A 9,613-nucleotide genomic window follows, 5' to 3' on the forward strand; every position below is an offset into this window, starting at 1 on the left:
ATGCCCCTGGAGAACTTCAAAGTCAGCATGTCCAGATTTGAACCCATAATCTTCCAGAGTCCCTACCTTGGTCAGGGACAACATAGGCCACCGATGTCAGAAGTCCAAGATACTTCCTGGTCTCCTGCCTCATGCTCTGAGCAAAGTGATCATTAGTCCTGCTGAACTGACCTCCTCATGACATCTAGAACCCAACACTGACTCTCCCATCCCTCTGCCAGGTAGGCTTCAGAACCTTCACATTGCCAGCAGACCTTGTCTGGCAATAAGAAAAAAATTATGAGGTCAGGGATGATCTCATCTTTTTTAACATTGGGACCCAGTCCTATGGCCTGGTGCTGGCAGAAAACCAGTCCTTCCCCCCTTCATGGCCACGGAAGTGGCCATTCTAACAAACATGATCACACCCTACTTTTGCTCAAAATCTTCTCTGCCCCTGTCCTGCTCCAGGAAAGAGGTCACACCCTTCATCATGATTTGCAAAGACCCTATGAGCTCCAGCCCCTGTGTCTTCGGCCTCTTTCCTACCACACCACTCCTCTCATCTTTGGCTCCTGCCACCAGAGGACACCACTGTGTCACTGAGTGTGCATAGCCCTCTGCCTGGAATACCCTTCCTCCCTGGGTCCTCCTGATAAAGTCCCCTTCAATTATCAAGGCTCATTTGACTATCACTTCCTTGTGACTCTTCCCCAGGCCCAAGGCCCTGGCTCTCTCAGCCTCACCTTTGGGTTTTAGGAATATCTCCCATCATTCCCCTTGTTCCCTGAACCGTAGACCCCATCATAGAACATGGTCATTGAAGATTTACTTTCTGCCTCCCAGCTAGCTACACTGTGTGTCACACAATAATTGCCAGGATGGTACATTGTTCATCCAAAGCTACAGCACCCAGGGCAAGGCTTAGAACAAAGCAGGTAATCATCAAATGCTTAATAAATGAATGAAAATCATTACTTAATTAATTAAGTGTAAAGGTAGGGCTCTTTCCCCAGAGAAATAAATATAAAGCCATTAGAGAACACACTGGGGACTACTGGACTAGGATGCTATTAACCCAGGGAGCTGTGTGGGCCACTTCCTGACCTCTCAAGTCTTGGCCCAAATGTCACCTTCCTAGTAAGGTAGACTGGTCACTGCATTTACAGTACCCTCATCCTATGCTCCACATTCTCCTTTCCAGCTTCATTTCTCTCTGAAGCCACTGTTATCATGTAACATTGTTTTCTTCCCCCTCCCTCCCCCTCTCACCCACTTCTTCCTCCCCCCTTTTCTTTCTTTCTTTCTTTCTTTCTTTCTTTCTTTCTTTCTTTCTTTCTTTCTTTCCTTCTTTCTTCTTTCTTTCTTTCTTTCTTTCTTTCTTTCTTTCTTTCTCTCTCTGACTAAAATGTATGCCTCATGAAGGCAAGAATTTTCCTGTCTTGCTCATTGCTGTATCTAGAACAACATCTGTCAAACCTTAGCTATTCCATGTATGTTAGATTGTAGAAGAAGGAATGGATGGATGGATGGATGGATGGATGGATGGATGGATGAGGAGAGGCATTAAGTACCTGTGTTGTGACTAGCAGTTTTGTTAGAAAACAGAAAGGCTCACACCTGTCTTGAAGTTCAAGGTCCATTAATCCAATTTTAATAGATCCCATTTATCAAAAAAGAAGAAGGAATACTTTTTTTTCCCCTGATCATCTTAATTCATTTTTGGTTTCAGAGTGAGCCGATAGAAGGGTCAGATGCTATCAGTATAAAATAAAAATATTAAACCAAGTTCTTCTGGAAACAATAATAGCAGCAATGAGTAACCATAGTATGGCTAACACTTGCTTGGCTTTTACTATGTGCTCAGCTCTGTCCTAAGCACTAAGTCCTAGTTATCACATATGAACTCATTTAATCACCACACTAACCCTGTGAGTCAGTATTGGTGCCATCCCCTTCCACAAAACTGAACATTGATGTGCATAGAGGTTAAGTAATTCTCGCAACATCACAGAGCTGTGATGGGGAAGCCCAAGGATTCACACTGGATTATAAGAAATAAAATCACGGAGGCAAAGGGATTGGATTCAAAGTTCTGCCTCTCAGTGGAGGAGCCATGTGAGCAAGAAAGTTAACCTTCTGAACATCAACTATAAAATGGGGATGACTGTATCCATGCCTATGGTTGTTGAGAGGCTGAGAGGCAATCAACATGTGAAAGTGCAATCAAACTGTGAGCTAATGTTACTCATTGGGTAATGTTATCACATTAATGCTTCCATCCCATTCCAGGAAATACATTTAATTCATATAGCCCAGGTACATTTGCCATGAATTGTTTTTGACCGTAACAGAGCAGCCTGTGCACTAAAGCTGAGGTTAGAGTCTTTTTCTGGGAGGTAGAGGTGGTCTTCTCAGACCACAGGCAGGTCAGCTGCAACTACAAAAACTTTCCATTAGAACAGTGGAAGAGGCTGGCGGTAGGCATGGGAAGGCATGGATCTGAAGGAGACCTCTGCCACTTGATAAAGGTCTTCTTTCCATGTTTACACAAGTCCTTCCTCGAGGTCTTTGTACTTGCTGGTCTCTCTACTTGACATACTCTCCCCTTCCCTCTTTGAACCAGTTCATTCAAGTGCACCTGCTACTTCCCCAGGCCTCCAGGACTGCCTGAGGTCTCCTGCTCTGTGCTTGGATGTCACCCCATGAATCTCCACTGGCACTGCACAGCTGTGACCAAATCATCATTTGCATAAATAGTTAGTAAATGTCCTTTCCGTTAGGATTAAGTTTGATGAGGGGGCACCTGGGTGGCTCAGGGACTGAACGTTGGCCTTTGGCTCAGGTCGTGATCCCAGGGTCTGGGTATTGAGTCCTGCATCAGGCTCTCCATAGGGAGCCTACTTCTCCCTCTGCCTATGTCTCTGCTAAAAAAATAAAAAATAAAAAATAAAAAAAAATATGAGGTCAGGGATAATCTCATCTTTTTTAATATTGGGACCCAGGATCGATTGTGATTATAACACCTTACATGTAGAAGGTTCTTATTAAAATATTTTGAATGAAAGAAAGCACAAATGAAGTCACCTCGGGGGAAACCCTCAGCTCTCTGAGCCTTGCTTTCCATAAATAAGGAAGGATCTCCCCGGCCAATTGTACTATTATGGTGAGGACTTGTGGAATCTGAAAGCTCCTTAGATGCAAAACATGAACACACTGTGGGGGACTGAGGTGCCACAATTTCTAGGCAAAGCATTTTAGGAGGTGAAAAATGCATTTGAAGATACAAACAAATTGATGTACATGTCAGGCATTGAGGTAATTTGGAGTCAACGCATCCAGGAGGAAAAAGAGGACACAGATCGTGATGTGAGGGCAGAAGAAATCCCAAGCTCCAATGTATCTTTGGAACTCTTGGAGCCCTTTCAGTGAGCATCCAGTTACACTGGAGATATATTTAAATTTTGCCATCCACTAAGTGGTGTTTCACGTTGGCCATGGAGATGAATTCTAACTTACTGTAAATAGAATGAAAAGAGCCCTGTTGCTAAATTATTTATTGCACATTACATCTGGCCCCAAGCAGTGATGTTTTTAGGTTTCACAAAAGTAGCTGGGTATAGTCTATTGTCATTACATAAAGGAAACTCTGACAATTTACATTATAAAATATAAATTATCCGTTCATCAACCATCAAATAATACAAAAGCTCCCTCAACTGTGGCAGTGTAGGAGACTAGAAATAATTGTGTGTATCTTCTCCCAAACACCACGTCCAGATTTGCCATAAAGATCCACCAGTCAATTCTTTCTCGATTCTGAAGAATATGTGAAAGGCAGACTGTCCTCTCCTCTGATGAATCCCATATAGCTTCCCAATGGCTATGGAGAGTTAGGCTCCAGAAAAATCTTAACGGGGATTGAAATGCAGAATAAGCCCTTAGAAAGGTTCATGTTATGAAAGACAGATTGAAAAAGGCTTTCACATCCTTTCCTCTAATTGCAAGAGGTTTGGGGTTAAAGGAGACTCTACATGGAGAAACATCCCATATAACTTTTTTTTTTATAGAAGATGATACGTTTCCTTGCTGAGAAGTTATCTCTCATCTCCAAGGTTTTTTTTTTTAAGATTTTATTTATTTATTTGACAGAGAGAAAGAGAGAAAGCATGTGTAGGGTAGATAGAGGGGGATCATGATCTGAGCTAAACGCAGACACTTAACGCACTGAGTCACCCAGACACCCCTCATCTCCAAATTTTTATTTTTTTCTTCATTTCTACTTCCTTTGGTCTTTTTTCTATTATCATTTAACTGAAGGGTTTATTCATTTGGTCATTCATTTAGCAAATCAATAATCCCTTCTATAAGCTAAATTTACTGCATCCACAGAAAACCCCACCTCCCTTCTATGAGTGACTCCAGTGACCTAACCAAGTGCAAAGGTGAGTGGGAGACTGTAGCGATGCCTGCTGTTCTTACTGAGCACTGCCACCATCAGCCGCAGGTACCTAAAAGGGCGATGAAGATTTTGATAGGCAAAGACATGGAAGGCTAAGCCAACAGCATGAGCAAGAGCTCCAAGAGGGAAAATAATAAAAATAATATTTTCAACATCTAATGATTTGAGACGAAGTGTGATCATCCCAGGCATACCTTATAAAGGTTGTCTAGTGCCTCAAGGACAGTAGGTTTAAGAGAGAAATGGAGAAGTCATAGAATGGGCAGACATGTGGGTGAACAGATTGGCATCTACAGCCCAGGAGCTCAGATATTATTCTGTATCTATAGAGATGTGCAGGTTGACCTTGGTCTCTAGTCTTCTCAGCTTCCTGTTCTCCTTCCCCCGGTCAATGAAGTGACCACAACAGGTTCTGCAGAAAGGAGGGCACCCTGAGCAGAGGGTTGAGGGGCCAGATCCCTCTGCTGAGAGCCCTGTCCCTGTACAGAGGTTCTTTGGAAAGCATTTCCCTTTGCTCTCCCTCATTGGAGGGCTTAGTGTCTGTTATTAATCGGCTGCCTCCATCCTGACAATGTGAACAGATGTGTAAGGAGAAATACAGATGTGCTCCCCTTGCAGAGAGGATGGCTTCTCAAAAAATGTGCATGGGCTAACACACATAAATTCAAAGCATGAAGGCACGTTGGTGCTCATCCAGACCAACCCTTCCATGGAAGTGATGTGGGCACATAAGCCACTGGTGTGGCAAGAGCAGCACCAGAAACCCAGTGCTCACCAACTGCATGCATGCAATGAGCATTGCACCTAATTGCAAGAGCATCACCAAGTATGTGAGAAGATGCCATGCGCTATGAGGAAAAGGGAAATTTAATAGATGAAGGAGGATCAGAAATGCCAGGATGTTGGGCAACTTGCGGGGAAGGAGGTGTGATTTTAAATAGAAGATTTGGAGGGGGCCTCAGTGACAAGGTGACATTTGGACAAAGGCTTAGGGGAGCTGCGAGGTTCATGAGCGGGCATCGGGGGAAGAGGCTACTGGTGTGGTCACGGTGAGGGCTCAGGATCTAGCCTGACCAGGGAAGAACAAGGAGGCCAGAGTGGTTGGAGCACAAGGTGTGGGGGGACATAGGAAGAGGAAACATGTAAGGGCAGTAATGAGAACCAGATGACACAGAGTTCTGAAGGCCTCTGGAAAGACACCAGCTTTCACCCTACCTATAATGGGTGCCACTATGCGACTGCGACCTGGCACAAGATGGAGATCCAACTTACATTTTGCAAAAATGACTTTGGCTCTCATGCTGAGCACAGACAGTGGGTGGTAGGAGTGCAGGCGGGGAGGCCCCGGGCAGGTGATTGTGGTGATCCAAGCAAGAATGATGTATTAACAATGATTAATAATCAAAACACAACTTCTAGGCACATGCCATCAGGCATTCATATAGAAACCATGCAGAGTAAATATTAAGAACCCCCATTCTGTCTTTTAGATGAGAAAATTGAATTCAGAGATGTCAAGGCCTTCCTCAGTGGCACATATTTAGTCAAAGGCAGAGCCAGATTTCAAATGCTGACTCTAAAGTGTTGGGCACCTACTGTAGGCAGCTCATTGTGAGGCCTGGAGGGATCCCTGCTCTTGAGAACCACAGGCAGGCAGCTGAAGACAGGAAAGGGGCCACGTGCGCCACCAACAGATGACAAGAAGAGGCAGCAGGTGTCCTCCTCTGCCTAAGGCAGATTCCGTGCCCACGAAATTTTCCCGAGATGCCCCCGACAAATACACTTCTGGGCGACAGACCCATTAGGTCCTGGGCATAATTTCAAAAAACGTGGAGTCAAACATGGAGAGTCAGAAGAAACTTAAAAAAAAAAATAAGTAAAATAAAAATAGGAAAATACATATACAGGAAAATACATATACAGGAAATACATATACATATACATTTCCATTCTGAAATACAGATTTCAGAATGGAAAAGATCAGAAGGAAGGAGATGACTCTTCCAACTCAGGCTCTTTTTCTCTATTTCTGTTCTGAAACATTCTCTCTCTTCATCTTTCATTTTTCACCAAGCTTTACCCAAGGGGGCTCATATAGCCTCACCCCTTGTCCCTTGGCCAGGCAAATAGTGCTAATGGAGGGATGCCTGGATGGTTCAGTCTGTTGAGCGTCTGCCTTGGGCTCAGGTCATGGTCCTGGGGTCCTGGAATCGAGCCCCACATTGCATCAGGCTCCCTGCTCAATAGGAGCCTGCTTCTTCTCCCTCTCCCTCTGTACCTCATCTCCACCACCCCCTACCCCAGGCTCCTGCTTGCTCTCTCTCTCTCTCTCTCTCTCTCTGTGAAATAAATAAATAAAATATTTTTAAAAAAATACCTATTAATGTCAGTGGAAAGCTGCCAAGCTGTGCAGACCCCAGGCCTGTCTGCCCATCCATCTACTCCTGGCCTTTCTTCTACCACCACCTGTGTGGTACCAGGCCGACACTGCTTCTCCACACTTCCATCCCCACTGTTTTGGGCTCCAGCTGGCCAAGAAGGATCTTGAAGAAGAGATGACAATGCTGGAGGAAGGGAAACTAAGTGGTTTTCCCACTCTCTCTACTCTCCAGCCTCAGAGCCACTTGCCAGCCTCGCTGGTGACCAGCCCCTGACCTTGGGTAGCACAGCTCCATCCCTCTGCTGTCCAGCTTGGGATGGCTCCCCTCCTTTTGCTAATCTCTTGGTCGCTTTGTTGTACTTGTAATTTATTCTTGTTGGTTTTGCCTATCTTTCGTTACCAGTGTGGCTAATTCCTTGGATTAAATCCCTCCTGCTTTGAATGCTTGAAGTGGCTTCTGTTTTTCTTGAGTGACACACAAGCATACTTTCAAACCATAGAAAGCCATGCCCTAAAAAATGTGCTGCCTCAAAAACAATATAAGACAAAGAATATAAGCGCTCACTTCGGAAGCATCTCTACTAAAACTGGAACAATACAGGGAAGATTAGTGTGACCCCCACTCCCCCACCCCTGCTCAAGGACAGCACTCAAATTTGTGAAGCATCCTGTATTTTTTAAAAAAATGAAAAAAAAAACAAGATTTAAATTTTGAAGTCCCTGCCTTAAAGATGCGTTCCATTATAGATTTATAATTTAACACTAAAAAAAATGCATTTTGATCGAAATAGAAGTGTTTACGGTCAGAAAGGTAATTTTGAAAGAATAATCATCAGTTTCTTTAAAAGTTTTTATAATGAAGTAAGACACATTACAATCCACAAATTTTCTAAAAGGTTCATCAATATTTAATTTTCTTCTAAAAGCCACATTAGGATTAACATTACAAAGAAAACAGGCTTTTGTTCCAAGGGAAAAAAATGTATCTCTGTGATGTGGCTGTTTTATCTGATATCTCTGTTAGCATAATATGGTGGAGGGGAGTATATTTATAATAACAACAGATTCTTTTTCTGAATTTCTGCCCCTTGCTACTTTTACAAACTAAGCATCATTTTACCAGCAGGAAGACAGAGTACATAAAACTTTGCAGCAGCAGGACGTGTTCCCTAATGTTTGGCTAATCTTTGGGTGATCTCAGGGGAAGGTAATGGAAAAATTTTAATAGTTAGCAGGGGTTACGTGAACTTCTCTTTTGTTACCTGGGCAGCTAATGCTTTGTGAGATGCTATGGAACTAGGGCCTAATGAATGTGTCCAGAATCTCTTCCTTGCTCTATTCAGAACCAATTTGTAGCTAGTCCCTAAGTGCTAAGCTTTAAAAGATATGCTCTTAATAATTAATCCTTTCCTTAAAGTGCTTTGATTTTTCTGATTCATATCGAGTTGAGTATATATTTGGCAACCCTAAGCTTATCGGGCCGAAACAAAATTGTGTTATATTTCTGTCCCCGTGAGATTCTAGTGGAAGAAGCTAGAAAGGTGTGCTCTCCTAACCCTTGAAGAGTATTCTAACCCTTGAATTATAATACTCATGTGCAAAAATAAAAAATAAAAAATAAAAAGAAGAATACTCATGTGCACCAGTCACCATGCATGCCGATCAACATGTGTGGGGTTCCACGAGTGTGTGCCTTTGCTTGTGCTATTTTGCTTTGCTCTTCCTCAATTTACCTTGCAATTCCATACTCCTCTCTGGAGATACAGCCATTGCCTCCTCCAAGGAGCCTTCCTTGTTCCAGAGCCTCCCCCTCAGCTTTCTTTAATCTCCTCTATTTTCTTTTGCATTTGGTTCCAAGGGGATCTCTTTGTGGGTCTGTGGCGCCCGCCTGCAGACTCCCAGCTCCTGCAGAGCGTGGACCGTCTCTATGCGAGCAAGCAGCTGCAACAGCTTCTCCGTACGTGTTTCTTGAACACAGCTGAGCTGAGCTGAGCTGAGCAGACCAGCTGATCATTTATGAAGTCGAGGTTTTGCCTCCAGCAAAACTGCAAAAGGCAACAGCTCTTCCAGCCCTGTGCTCCATGACCATTTCAGGACACAGTGAAACATTCATCTCTTTTCTGTAAAGTCGCCTGTGTGGGTTTGCTGCTTGCATTTTTCCTTCTCTTTTTGGCTTTCTTCCTATAAGAATTACACAACCTCCTGTCCTCTTCTTACCTCCTCCTCCTGCACGGCACTGTACCTCCGGCTCTGAAAAGCTATGAATAAAGAAAGACAGCTGGTACTTCAGGATCCTGTTACTAATTCAATACGTGCATACCTTTCCTGTGAGTCCCGCAGAGCTCCATTTTCTTGAGAATGGCAAAGCCAAATAAGCCTTTCACTCTAGCACTACAGAAAAATCCAGATCCCAGAGGCCTGAAAGGGCTTTCGGAGCTTACAATTGTCCCATCCTTTACGGGAGCATGTTGGCTAACACAGTCAGATGTGGCTTCAGTGAGGCTGACCATTTGCTTGCTCTTTGTGACCCCAGGCCAGTCACTTTGGCTTTCTGCAGTTTGGCCTCTTTGTTTCTAAAATAAGGTCAATGCCATCTATTGCAAGGTGTTTGGGGGAGGATTAATTAAATCATGCTCTGCAGAGTCTGGCACCTAATGTTCAAAAGTGGGTAGAAATAATAAAAAAGAGGATGATAATAATAAAAGTATTGCTCCAGAGACACCTGGGTGGCTCAGTGGTTGAGCATCTGCCTTCAGCTCAGCTCGTGATCCCGGGGTCCTGGGTTCGAGTCC

General features: G+C 43.8%; 1 pseudogene; it reads left to right on the forward strand.

Moving 5' to 3' along the window:
• The first annotated feature begins 7,378 nt into the window (after positions 1-7,378).
• LOC129511222 (U6 spliceosomal RNA) lies at positions 7,379-7,499 on the forward strand (annotated as a pseudogene).
• The last annotated feature ends 2,114 nt before the right edge of the window (positions 7,500-9,613 follow it).

Source organism: Nyctereutes procyonoides, unplaced genomic scaffold, assembly GCF_905146905.1.
Source record: "Nyctereutes procyonoides isolate TBG_1078 unplaced genomic scaffold, NYPRO_anot_genome, whole genome shotgun sequence".
NCBI classification, from domain to species: domain Eukaryota; kingdom Metazoa; phylum Chordata; class Mammalia; order Carnivora; family Canidae; genus Nyctereutes; species Nyctereutes procyonoides.